Here is a 14,094-nt window from a genome sequence, read left to right as displayed (position 1 = left end):
AGTTAAATCCTATAAAACTTAATAGGTCTACACCATCAGTGTTATTTGTAGAGGCTCCAGCATCTGGGGAACATTACGACAGCTCTTCTAAAAGGAGACACAAGTTGCTGTATCTTGCACTTCTCACCAGAAAGGAAGAAAAAAAACCCCAAAACCCACCATACTTGCTTCTTTCAAATTTGGAGGCAGCATACGCCTTTTTAGCATGCTACTCCAAAGCATTCACTTGATAACTTCTACAGCTACGATTTTTGGGTGGGACCAGATCCAAGAAAGGTGTCAGGGCTTCAAAAGAAGCTGTCCTGACACTTGGGCCCTATGACCTGACAGACCAAATGGTATTAGAAGTCTTCTGGTGCAGGGGCGCCTGGGTGGCTCAGTCGTTAAGCGTCTGCCTTCGGCTCAGGTCATGATCCCAGGGTCCTGGGATCGAGCCCCACATCGGGCTCCCTGCTCAGCAGGAAGCCTGCTTCTCCCTCTCCCACTCCCCCTGCTTGTGTTCCCTCTCTCGCTGTGTCTCTCTGTCAAATAAATAAATAAAATCTTTAAAAAAAAAAAAGTCTTCTGGTGCAGAGAGAAATTATATATATATATAGCTTGAGGTAGGTGCCAGTAGGACTGTCTCAGCACAGACCTCTGGGCATTTGGTAAGGCCGCACCTCCTCTGATAACAAATATTCTCCCCTTGAAAAGCAGCTCCTGGCTGGCAACTGGCCCTAGTTTTTGAGACTGAACACATTACCACACAGTACCAACTGGCTACACAACCTGAACTTCCCATCACGAACCACAAAGCTGCATGTACCCAGTGACATTTCCACTGCAATACGGAAGTAATAGAGAGGAGACCAGGTCTGGGCAGGACCAGAAGCACAAGGAATATCTACAACCAGTTAGTTCCAGCTACCAAGATATCTTTTCCATCACTTGTTTACATTTTCCTCAACCTATATGGGAGTCCTCTTAGGGAATTCCCAAGGAGCATTTCACAGAAGAGAATGACGCATAGGTCTAATCCTCAGATGGAGCTAAAGCTGATACCACACTGACAAGAGTGGATGTCCACCGCACCACCACCACCCACTCAGGCATGACCACAGAAGACCATGAGGAAGGGAATCCTCCAAGCGGACAGAACTTGGAGGGATATATCTGGTTGTTCATTTTATGGTATGAGGTACAAAGCCCTATACTTATTTATGGGCAGTGGCTACTGGATTGGATGGCCAGTGGGGAGCTAGGAAAGAACTAACCGAAAAATTGGTGACAAGATGGACTGTGTATGGACCTCTTGGGGCAAGAGAATATTTAATTGCCATGTATATATCCAATAGGGAGTATCCATTATGGTGGAGGCTGTCAAAAATCAGATGATCAAGAGGATCTATTTTGCAAATGTAAGGAAGCCTTCTCCAGGCATCCCACCCAATTCTTGCTCAACATGTCCATACCCAACACAGCCAGAGCAGCGTAGAGGGAAGTGTGAGCTAATAACATGGTTTTCACCTCCCCAAGATTGTTCTGCCTAAAACTACTGCTGAGTGCCCAATCTGCCAACAGCAGAAGCCAATACTAAGGCACTGATATGGCACCACTGTCCAGGGTGACAGGTGGCTACTTAATGGCAGCTGATCATAATGAACTCATCCCATCATAAAGGGAACCGTTCTTTATGCTCTCAGGGATAGCTGCATATTCTGGGTAAAAATGTGCTTTCTCTGCCTGCAGAGCTTCTGCCAACACTATTATCACAAAGTTACAGAATGTCTCAGCCATTGCTGTGGTACCCCACATCACTGTCCCTGACCATAGACATATGTTATGAACAAACAGGTTTAGAGATGGGCTCATGCTTTCAAAGTCCACCACATACTTCCATCTTACAGAAGCAGCTGGCTTGACAGAACAGTGATCTGGCCTATTGAAGGCTCAATTGTAGTGCCAGCCAGGACACCATGTAATGCTAGGATGTTGGCCTACAGCTAAGGATGTATGCCATAAACCGGCAGCCTATATTGCACAGAGCCAGAGTTCATGGGGGTGGGAACCATGGAAAGGAATGGTTCCTCCATCCACACTGGCCTCCTAGGTGTTTCACTGACATGCTAGACATTCTCCTGCCTCCATTTCCTCTACATAAATGCTTTTCTCCACTCTACTTAAAGTTGCAAAACCTGGGGCGCCTAGGTGGCTCAGTTGGTTAAGCATCTGACTCTTGATTTCAGCTCAGGTCATGATCTCGGGGTCATGAGATCAAGCCCGGCTTTGGGCACCACACTGAGTGTGGAGCCTACTGAGGATTCTCTCTGAGTGGCTCAGTTAAGTGTCTGCCTTTTGCTCAGGTCATGATCTCGGGGTTCTGGAATTGAGCCCCGAGTTGGGATCCCTGCTCAGCAGAGAGTCTGCTTCTCCCTCGCTCTCTGCCCTTCCCCCCATCTCGTGCATGCTCTCTCTCTCTCTCTCTCTCAAATAAATAAATAAAATTAAAAAAAAAAGATTATGTCTCCCTCTGCCCCTCCCTCACTGCTTGTGTGCGCATGTGTGCTCTCAATAAATAAATAAATAAATTGTGAAACCTCCCTTTGCCTTCCTAATTACCCGTTCTCTTACTATGCTTTTCTCTCCAGCCCTTCTCACATACTATATTATTTGGTTATTGTTTTTATCTGTCTTCTCCCACTAGAAGGTGAGCTTTACAATAGCAGGTTCTACTTTATTCACTGTTCTATCCTTGATGCCTAGGACAGTGCCTGAAACATAGTAGGTGCTCAACAAATATTTCTAGATTGGCTTGAATGAGTATCGTGAAAGTTCTTGGGGAATAGTAAAAAATATCTCCAGTCTATTATCTTCCCATCAGGGATAAGTTGGCAAGCTTTTTCTGTAAAAGGCTAGAGAGTAAATACTTTAGGACTGTGGGCCATGCAGTTACTGCAGCACCCACTACATTCTGGTATCGTAGCATAAAAGCCACCGTCGGCCATAAGTAAATGAATGGGTGCTACATGGAGAGGGAGGAAAGGAATTGCTCAAGTCCTGGGAATTGGGAGGCTGAGAAAGGAGTTCATATGGAAATATTTTATACAAGTGTGTTTGATTCATTTCTTCCTCATGCCTTCTCACTCCACCATCACAGCTAATATTATGGAAGTTACACTTTGCCTTGGCTTTGACTTTTGAGTATGGTACATTTACAACTGCCACAGAATACACTTACTCATAAAACCTCCAGGTGGAGCCCTTTCTCTTTTCTCATTAAGCTGTTTTTATTACAGTTGACCCTTGAAGGACTCCAGAGTTGGGGGTACCAACCACCAGTGCCGTCCAAAATCCAACTTTTGACTCCCTAAAAACTTAACTACTAATAGCCTACTGCTGACCAGAAGCTTACAAGAAACAGTCAAGTAACACATATTTCATACATTTATACGTACTATATACTGTATTCTTAGAATAATGTGAACTAAAGAAAATGTTATGAAAACCATAAGAGATAATACATTTATAGCACTGCACTGTTATTGATACTATAAGTTTCCATTGTCTGATTACAAGATCATCTCTCAGTGCCTACATCAATATGGTCTTTTCAAGTTATTTAAATTCCAGTTAGCATACAGTGGAATATTAGTTTCAGATGTACAATACAGTGATTCAGCACTTCCGTACAGCACCCAGTGCTCATCACAAGTAGTCTCCTTCATCCGCATCACCTATTTAACCCCTCCCCCCTACCCACCACCCCTCTGGTAACCATCATTTTGTTCTCTATAGTTAAGAATCTGTTTCTTGGCTTGTCTCTCTCTCTTTACCCCATTGCTCATTTGTTTTGTTTCTTAAATTCCACATAGGAGTGAAGTCATATGGTATTTGTCTTTCTCTGACTGACTTATTTCACTTAGTATTATACTCTCTAGCTCTATCCACATCGTTTAAAATGGCAAGATTTCATTCTTTTTGATGGCTGAGTAATATTCCATATATATATATATATATATATATATATATATATATATATATATATACACACACACACACACACACCACATCTTCTTTATCCATTCATCAGTTGATGGATATTTGTGCTCTTTCTATAATTTGGCTATTGTTGACAATGCTGCTATAAACATCAGGGTGCATGTATCCCTTCAAATCAGTAATTTTGTATCCTTTGGGTAAACATCTAGTAGTGCAATTGCTGGGTCATAGGGTAGTTCTATTTTTAACTTTTGAGGAACCTCCAAAACCTTTTCCAGAGTGGTTGTACCTCAATATTGTCTTATATGAAACAAAACACTATAGATGTTCTATGTATTACTAAAACTAGACTTGAAAAATGAAAAGATAGGGGCACCTGGGTGGCTCAGTAGGTTGAATATCTGCCTTCAGCTCAGGTCATGATCCCAGCGTCCCGGGATCAAGCCCCACATCTGGCTCCCTGCTCAGCAAGGAGTCTGCTTCTCCCTCTGCCTCTCCCCCAGCTTGTGTTCTCTCTCTCTCAAAAAAATAAAATCTTAAAAAAAAAAAAGAAAAATAGAACTACCACAATATTAAATTTACATTAAATATCACTCACTTTATGCCTGTGTAAGGATACTTCCATACAATTCTTGCACACAATGTTCTACAAGATGAATACTCAGGCAATGATGCTGATAATGACACAAAGTCTCAGTACAGCTCTTGTACAGTTATTAGATTTTTGCACAAAGACTCTTGCACATATACACAACAGCTGTTCATTAACTGCACGGCATGATGACTATTTACTATTCCTTAAGTGGAAGTGAACCATCACAGAGGTCTTCCTTGTCATCTTCATGTTGAGTAGACTGAGGAGGAAGAAGGGGAGGGGTTGGTCTTGAAGGGGAGGGGTTGGTCTTGCTGTCTTGGGGCGGCAGAGGTGGAGGACGTGGAAGGGGAGGCAGGAGAGGCCGGCACACTTGGTGTCACTTTACAGAAATACATGTAATTTCTGTCTGACTTTTTTTGCTTTTTCTTTTCTCTACATATGTTTCTAAACAGTACCAATCCTTCCACCATTTGCTTTTGTTTCAGTGTCCATGTTGTAAAAGAACTCAAAACCAGGGGCGCCTGGGTGGCTCAGTCGCTAAGCGTCTGCCTTCGGCTCAGGTCATAATCCCACGGTCCTGGGATCGATCCCCACATTGGGCTCCCTGCTCAGCAGGAAGCCTGCTTCTCCCTCTCCCTCTCCCCCTGCTTGTGTTCCCCCTCTCGCTGTGTCTGTCAAATAAATTATCAAAAAAAAAAAAAAAAGAACTCAAAAGCAGTCTTGAGGGGCACCTGGGTGGCTCAGTTGTTAAACGTCTGCCTTCGGCTCAGGTCATGATCCCAGGGTCCTGGGATCGAGCCCCACATTGGGCTCCCTGCTCGGCGGGGGGCCTGCTTCTCCCTCTCCCACTCCCCCTGCTTGTGTTCCCTCTCTCGCTGTGTCTCTCTCTGTCAAATAAATAAATAAAATCTTTAAAAAACAAAACAAAAGCAGTCTTGAATAATCAGAACCCCTCTGCCAGATCGTCTGTCAGTTTGTCTTCTGGCACTGCTTCTTCATCTTCCTCTTCATTGTCTGGCACTGATTTGGAAGCACTCATCTCCATCTGGTCATCTCCTGTTAATTCGTCTGGTGTGGTGTCTATATTAGCTCTTACATTTCTCCAAGGTCCGTATCTTGAAACCCTTCACCACAACCACCTTCCACTTTTTTTTTGCTCCATATCCATAATCTCGTTCATGATTTCCTTGATTGGCTCTATTGTAAATCCTGTGGAGTCATGCACAACATCCAGGCACAGCTTTTCCAGCAGGAATGTATTGTTTGGGGCTTGATGGCTTTCATGGCTTTTTCTATAACAACAATGGCATCTCCAATGGTGTGATCCTTCCAGACTTTCATGATGTCCTGTCTATTGCAGTTCTCTTTCATAGTGTTGACAATCCTTTCCTTAAAGTACTGTGTGTAATGAGCCTTAAAGGTCCTTATGACCCCATGAGCTAAAGGTTGAATTAGACACATTGTGTTTGAGGGCAAGAAGACCACTTCAACACCTTTGGTGTTGAACTCATGGGGTCCTGGGTGGACAGGAGCATTGTCCAAAATCAACAGAATGTTAAAAAGCAGTCCCTTACTGGCAAGGTACTTCCTGACTTCAGAAACAAAGCTTTGATGGAACCAATCCAGAAAAAGGGTTCTCCCTGTCCAGGCTCTCTTGCTGTACAACCAAAACCGTGGCAGCTGGTGTTTATCTTTCCCCTTCACAGCTCAGGGGTTAGCAGCTTTATAGATAAGGCAGTCCAGATCATAAATCCAACTGCATTTGCACAAAAGGGCAGAGTTAGCCTATCACTTCCTGCCTTAAATCCTGGTGTTTGCTTTTCTTCCTTACTAATAAATGTCCTTTGTGACACTTTTTTTTTTTCCAGAAAAGGGCACTTTGGTCTGCATTAAAAACCTGTTAAGGCAGATATCCTTTCTCCTCAATGATGTTCTTAATGGGTCTGAGAACTTATCTGGCTGCCTCTTTGTTGGCAGAAGCTACTTCTCCTATTGACATTTTTTAAGCCAAAGTTCTTGCTAAAATCAACAAACCATCCTTTGCTGGCATTAAGTTCTCCAGCTTTAGATCTCTCATCTTCTTTTTGCTTTAAACTGTCATATAATGACCTCACTTTTTCTAGAATATAGGTATGCCTTTCTTATACTAATCCTGTACCCAAATAAAAGCTGCATTTTCAATATGAGATAAAAAGGTATTTTGCAAAAAAGTGCAAAGTTTTCACCCCCATTGGTGTAGCTACAGTGACAGTTTCAGAAATTTCCTTTCCTTTTCTTTCTTTTCTTTTTTTTTAATGCTCCATGTGCTGGATTCATTTAACTTGAAATGGCAGGCAACCACACTGCAGACCTCAATCTACAGCACATATCAAGCAACTCAGCTTTTTCTTGTAATGTCATGACTTTCCTCTGTTTCTTGCAAGCACTTTGAGCATCACTAGTGGCACCTCCTATGGATCCCATGGTGTTATTCAAGGTTTATAGTGTTGCACAAAGCATGGTGAAAAATATGGGAGAACTGGGAAAGAACACATTTTACTGTGATACACAATATCCTGGAGAGACAAACGGGTCATACAGAGATTATTACTGTACCACGGCGTTTTAAGTGGATCCTGGCAACACTTGAGCTCACCGTCAGGGTAGGAGGGGTGGCTACAAAATTCTTGCAGTGTATAGTATGTACTACAGTTAATTTGCTGTAGTTATGATTTAATACTGCATGTTTGCATTTGTTTACATTTCTCTTGACCACAAATGTATTGTGTACGGTCTACGTCCCTGCACATACTTTTTTTTTTTAATTTATTTTTTTGAGAGAGAGAGTTGGAGGGGGTAGGGGCAGAGGGAGAGGAGGAGAGGGAGTCTCAAGCAGACTCCATGCTGAGTGCGGGGCTGGACGCAGGGCTCAATCTCTGACCCTGAGACCACGACCTGAGCCAAAACCAAGAGTCGGATGCTTACCCAACTGAGCCACCCAGGCACCCCTGTGCACATACACTTTGATAAATTTTAACTTTTTATAATAGATTTGTGTATATTTTATGGTAGTAAATGACAAAATAGTACCTACATATATTTTATGCATTCATGACATATCTGACTTCTTAATTTTCTTGATATATCTAGGCTATCAGTTCATCCGTGAGTTTTTTTAAATTGTTGCAAATCTCCAAAAAATTTTCCAATATATTTATTGGAAAAATCCATGTATTAGTGGACACACACAGTTCAAACCCATGTTGTTCAAGGGTCAACTGTAGTTTAGCCCACAAAGTGTTTACTGAGCATCTACCATGTGCCAAGAAGTAAGTGTTAGGATATAGCTTTGAATTAGACAAAGACTCTCTCCTCAGGAAGCTTACATTCTAATGAAGACAGATGATAGATAGATAGATAGATAGATTAATAGATAGATAGATAGACGATCATTTCAGAAAGTGATATGTCAAATAAGGAAGTTACATAGAGTCATGGGAGCCTTCCTTAAGGAAATAACATTTGAGCCAAAAACTGAAGAATAAGAACTAGCCATGCAAAGACCTGTTTGTTTGTTTTTTCTTTCACTGTGGTAAAATATCTATAACATAAAATTTACCATTTTTGAGTAGAGTTATTAAGTAGAGTTGTGTAACCACCACCACCACCCTTCTCCAGAACTTTTTCATTTCCCCAAACTGAAACTCTGTACCTGCTAAACAATCACTCCTCACCACCCCCACCCCAGTGGCAACCACTATTCCACTTTCTGTTTCTATGAATTTGACTCCTGTAGGTACGTCATTTAAGTGTATTTGGCATACAGTATTTGTCCTTTGATGACTAGCATATTTCACTTAGCATAATGTCATCAAGATTCAGCCATGTGTCAGAATTTTTAAAAACGAATATTCCAATATAAACATATACCACATTTTGTGGTGTTCTTCTATTGATAGACACTTGAATTACTTTCATCTTTTGGCTGCTGTGAATAATGCTGATATGAATAAAAGTATACAAATCTCTATTTGAGTGCCTGCTTTCAATTCTTTTAGTATATACCCGGAAGTGGAATTGCTGGATCGGATGGTAACACCATGTTTAATCTTTGAGGAACTACCAAACTATTTTCCATAGCAGCTACACCACTTTACATTCCTACCAGCAAAGCACAAAGGTCCCAGTTTATATGCACGCCAACTCTTGTTATTTTCCTTTTTTTTTTTTTCTTATTATGGTCATCCTAGTGAGTATGAAGTGGTATCTCATTATGATTTTGATTTATATTTCCCTCATGATTAGTGATGTTAAGCATCTTTTCATATACTTATTGCCCATTTTTATATCATCTTGGGAAAAATGTCTATTCAAGTCCTTTGGCCTTTTATAATTGGGTTGTTTGGCTTTTGTTGTTGAGCTGTAGGAATTCTTTATATATTCTAGATATTAACTCTTTATCAGATATATGATTTGCAAATATTTTCTGCCATTCTGTAGGCTGTCTTTTCACTTTCTTAATAAATGTCCTTTGAGACATGCAAGTTTTTAATTTTGAAAAAGTTCAATGTATCTAGTTTTTCTTTTGCTGCCTGTGCTTTTGGTGCTATATCTGAGAAATCACTGCCAAATTCAATGTCATGAGGCTTTTCCCCTATGTTTTCATCTAAGAGTTTTATACTTTTAGCTGTTGTGTTTAGGTCTTTGGTTCATTTTGACTTAATTTTTGTATATGGTATAAGATAAAGGTCTTGGCACCCTTGTCAAAAATCATTTGACCGCATACATGAGAGTTAATTTGGAGGCTCTCTATTCTATTTCATTAGTCTCTATGTTTTTCTTTATGCCATTACCACAGGTTTTTGATTACTATAATTTCATTGAGGTTAGAGTTCTAAATCAGAGGTCACAGCAATTTCGAAGAACCAGAGTAGGGATCCGCAAACTTTTTCTGTAAAGGGCCAAATAGTAAATATCTGGGGCTTCAGAGGCCATGTGATCTCTGTCACAATTACTCCACCCTGCTATTATGGCACTAAAGTACCTATAAACAGTACATAATCAAATGGCTGTGTCCCAATAAAACTTTATCTTAATTGGTAACAGGACAGATTTGCCCCAAAGGCAGTATTTTGACACTCTTTGGACTAGGTCACAGTTGTGCATTTTCAAAGGCTTGAAGGAAGGCCAGTGTGACCAAAATAAAGTTGAGAGAGGAGGGAGCTGAGGTTGGAGAGGTAAGTAAGGGCCAGATGACAGAAACTTGTAGACCACGAGGGGGATTTGATTTATTCTCTCTCACTCATTCACTCACCAAACATCCATCAGGGACCTACCGGGAGCTAGGGGCTGGGGCTACAAGGCTCAGTCCTCGGCCTCCCTGGAGTTTTGATATAGAGAAGATGTGTAAGGTAAGGAGTTTTAATACAGATCATATTTTCGGGCGCCTGCGTGGCTCAGTTGGTTAAGCGACTGCCTTCGGCTCAGGTCATGATCCTGGAGTCCCGGGATCGAGTCCCACATCGGGCTCCCTGCTCGGCGGGGAGTCTGCTTCTCCCTCTGACCCTCTTCCCTCTCGTGCTCTCTATCTCTCATTCTCTCTCTCTCAAATAAATAAATAAAATCTTTAAAAAAAAATACAGATCATATTTCCTGCATCATGACATATGCTCTACTCCCTCACTTGAGCCATGGGAGCTGCTCTGAGCTTTACCCTACTTTTAGTTCAAGCCTTTATTGTCTCCAGGATGAGTGCAACAGTTCAGTCAAAAAGCTTCTGCCTATAGCCTCACCTTCTTCTAAACTAGGCCCCACACTGCAGCAAGAAAATTCCTAAAATGTAATTGTGATTGCACTCCCCAGCTTCAAACTATCACTATATCACTGTTCAGTCCAAACCCTTGGAACCCTGAGTGACCAGACCCTTGCCAACTTCTCAGCATCATCTGCTCTCTCTCCCCTTGATGGGAAGTGCTAGCTGACGACCTGGGACATCGACTCACACAAACCCACATAAGAGCATGTTTGACTCATGATTAAGCCCTGCGTAACACCTACATCAAAGAAGGGTATTTGCTATCTGGGTGAATTCTTGTTGTTCGTGTTTCTATTATGAAATATAATTATGAATTGAGCAAGACCTAGTAATAAAGGAGCAAACACGTACAGAGATAGCCCAGCACATGTAATTATAATGTAAATTACAAGTGTAAATGCAAATTCTATGCCTGGGACCTGACCCACTGAATCAGAATCTCTGGAGGTGGGGCCCAGGTATCTGAGTTTTAGCAAGCTCCCCGGGTGATTTTTAAGCATGATAAAGTTTGAGACCCACTGCTCTAAAACATTTATTCCTGCAGAGTAAAAGCCTTAATGGAGACAAAGCTTAAGACAAGCATGAGAATAATTTTGACAAATTAGTAGAAATAGAATTCTTTTTAACATACAAATTCTTTTTAACATACAAAGTTTTCGAAGTATGACATAAAAAGAAAACAGACCTAATACAAAACACTATATGTTGCCAAAGGTCCTGAGAGGATGAAGAAACTACAGGATAAACCTGACCTTGGAGCAATTGGGCTGGGGTTCAAATCCAGAACTCCCACTAACCAACTCTGTGCCTTGTAAGAAATTGCTTAACCAGAGTCTCAATTTCTTCACTAACACGTTAGAATAATAAGCCCCTTGAGCCGCACCCTGTGATGGTTGTGAAAATCATGTGCGATAACGTATGCGATGATGCTTTGTATGGAAGGATAACATGGTGATCAGGTTTCTTGCTGTAACTCCTTACAACAGAATATATGCATCTTCCCTTCTACAAAGGAAATGGATAGGATTTTGAGTCTTCCAGTGACTCAAGAGATTTCTCTTTAGTGTAGGTTGCAAGAGATACACAGCTGGAATGAGAGGTTGCTCTGGGCTTGATAGGAGAGAACAGAGGAAAGTAGCCTCACCTGAGAAAATGGTGCCAGAGCTTTGGCAGATGATGGTAGGAATACCATTAATATCCCTGAACTCATCTGTGGCTTTACCATTTCTCCCCCAGAAAAGTTTAATTAAAACCTATAACAGGGGCGCCTAGGTAGCTCAGTCATTAAGTGTCTGCCTTCGGCTCAGGTCCTGATCCCAGGGTCCTGGGATCGAGCCCCACATCTGGCTCCCTGCTCTGCAGGAAGCCTGCTTCTCCCTCTCCCACTTCCCCTGCTTGTGTTCCCTTCTCTGGCTGTCTCTCTCTCTCTCTCTCTCTCTCTGTCAAATAAATAAAATCTTCAAAAAAAAAAAGCTTTATAAGAAAAAAGAAAAAACCTATTAACAGCTTCGGCCAATGTTCAGTCCCGGACATACTTACTGCCTAGCAGTTGCTGTTGTGTGGGCCGTTTACAACAACTTCTGTACTGATTGGTCAAGGTTTGTGCCACACAGGTTGTTAAATTTTTAAGTAACACCTCTGGTGATACCCCATGATAGAAAGGAATGTTATTTGAAGCTTATTTCAAACAGAAGCAATTCTCCTCTCTCTGGGATGGTTTAATGGGTTCCTACTGTGCTTCACCAGGCCTGTGCATTCCCTGGACCTTTGACCCCAGTGCAACTCTTCAACTTAATGACAAATAGTTTCAGCATGTTCATTCATCACCAACAACCCAATTTATAATTTATTCTGTTTCAAGCATATTTCTCCGGCTGACGAAGCCATGAGCTACTATTCTGGAAGGATTCCCAGCGTGTGTGGGTAAGAATTCTATTTCTGTGCTGGGGTTTCTTTCATTCATTTCGCGAAGCGAGGACATCCCAGGCCACCACACTCTTTTTTTCCCCCCCTTTTTTCCCATTGCTATTTTCTCCCCTCAACTACAGACAGAATAGGTAGACTTCCTGTCTATTCATTTTTTTCCTCTTAGCTTGTCTCTTTTGGATTAAAAGCAACTTTCAGATAAATGTGAATCATTTAAGAGAGGGAGCTACTCCCAGGAGAGTTTAAAGGCCTCTCCTAAGAAAACAAAACATGGTGATTATATTCCTTACTTGAACTGACGTTCAACCATGTAATAGATTCATATGCCTTATAATCTTTATACCTCGAAATGGTAGGTGGAAGACACCAGTTATTTTTTGAGCATGTATAATTTTAAATTGAAACAAAAATGTTCAAAGTGACCACTAGCTCTACCGGTTGAGGTGTGATATGACACTTAATCCCCTAAACTGCAAAATTAAAAAAAGATTTCTGCCTCTGCTCAAAGTGACCCATGCAGTGTAAGGAGTGGCCCAACATTCTCTCTCACTTGGGGTGACTTGGCTTACCACATCTAGGAACTGTTGAACAGAAACCCCAAATTTTAGATAGTCCATTAAGCAGATACAACCAGGGCAGGGATGGTGACTGATTTTCTTTTCGGGTGCTCTTCATAAATCACAGACTTGGTTAATACCTTCATTCCACCAGCATCCCCCAATCCTTTTCCCCCCAAAGCAAAAAAAAACCTAGAGGATTGAAGCCCTTATTACTCACGGCATGGTTCATTGACCAGCAGATCTGAGGCTGCCTGCAAGCCTGTCAGAAATGCAGAGTCTCAGGCCCACGGAATTCTGCTACCTTTTTAACTAAATGTCCAAGTGATTCATATTCACAGTAAAGGATGATTAGTACTGGTTTAAGTGACACATTTGTTAAAGAGCACACCAAAAAAGAACCAAGATTCTCTACTCAGAACACTTGAAAAAATAAAAAGACAACTCACTTCAATTACGACGTGTGATGCTGGAAGGAAAGAGCCCCCAGCCTTGGCCGAGGGGCAGGGTGATGCAGAGATTTCTATCCTTGTAGGTTTTCCTATAGAGACTTCAGCCCCAGATCCATGTCCCTTAAAGTTCCAGGAGCTTCCTTTTGCCGGCCCTCTGAGGCAAGAGAAAGAATCAGAGAGGAAATGCAGCCCCTCAGCGAGCTCCTGCAACGACCAGAAGGAAAGGCTTTCCAAAGAAACTAGCCTTGAGGAAATGGCCAGGGGGAAATGAACAGTTCTCCTATCTCCATATGTTCCTTTCTTCTCCCCCATGAGCCGGGCATTACCCACACTTCTTTCTCGACCACTGAGATTCAAACCGACGACCTAATGCCTCCAATCCGCCTGGGATCCTTTTGCGGCGTTCCTGGCAAGGGGATGGGAAAGGGAGAAAAAGGCACGCGTTGGAGAGGTATTTTTATCTTTCTCTGTGCAACAGAATCCTGATGACAGCATCTCCAACACTAGCAACAACTTGAGGAAAGATCAAAACCAATCCTAGCAAATAGTTCTGTTCTGTGTAAACTTCCTGTCTCTCGCTAGCTCTGACGAAATCGGGGGTCTCCTCTCATAGGCCCTGCCTTCTGGCAAAAAAAAAAAAAAAAGTGCCAGCAGGAAGAGATCACATTTGAAAGGAAGTGAAAGAAACCAAAACAAGACAGCCTTAGGTTTCAGGGCAAAGACCCACCAGAGATTGGAAGAGGAGAGAGCAGCTATATTTAGAACATGCTAGCCTTCCAATGTTAGCTTTTT

At 41.9% G+C, this 14,094-nt stretch overlaps 1 protein-coding gene across 2 annotated transcripts in view; it reads right to left on the bottom strand.

Moving 5' to 3' along the window:
* ABCG2 (ATP binding cassette subfamily G member 2 (JR blood group)) overlaps positions 1–13,847 on the bottom strand; it is a 138,387-nt gene extending 124,540 nt beyond the window's left edge. For both annotated transcript variants that reach the window (XM_028117754.1, XM_028117753.1), the window contains exon 1: positions 13,300–13,847. The gene's annotated coding sequence lies outside the window, so the exon portion shown is untranslated. The remainder of the gene's footprint in view (positions 1–13,299) is intronic.
* Positions 13,848–14,094: the final 247 nt, after the last annotated feature.

The sequence above is a fragment of the Eumetopias jubatus genome, unplaced genomic scaffold (genome assembly GCF_037043125.1).
Source record: "Eumetopias jubatus isolate StellerSeaLion01/CBP00866 unplaced genomic scaffold, mEumJub1_p1.0 scaffold_2, whole genome shotgun sequence".
In the NCBI taxonomy this organism is placed as follows: Eukaryota; Metazoa; Chordata; class Mammalia; order Carnivora; family Otariidae; genus Eumetopias; species Eumetopias jubatus.
This window is presented reverse-complemented; position numbering and strand designations above follow the sequence as displayed.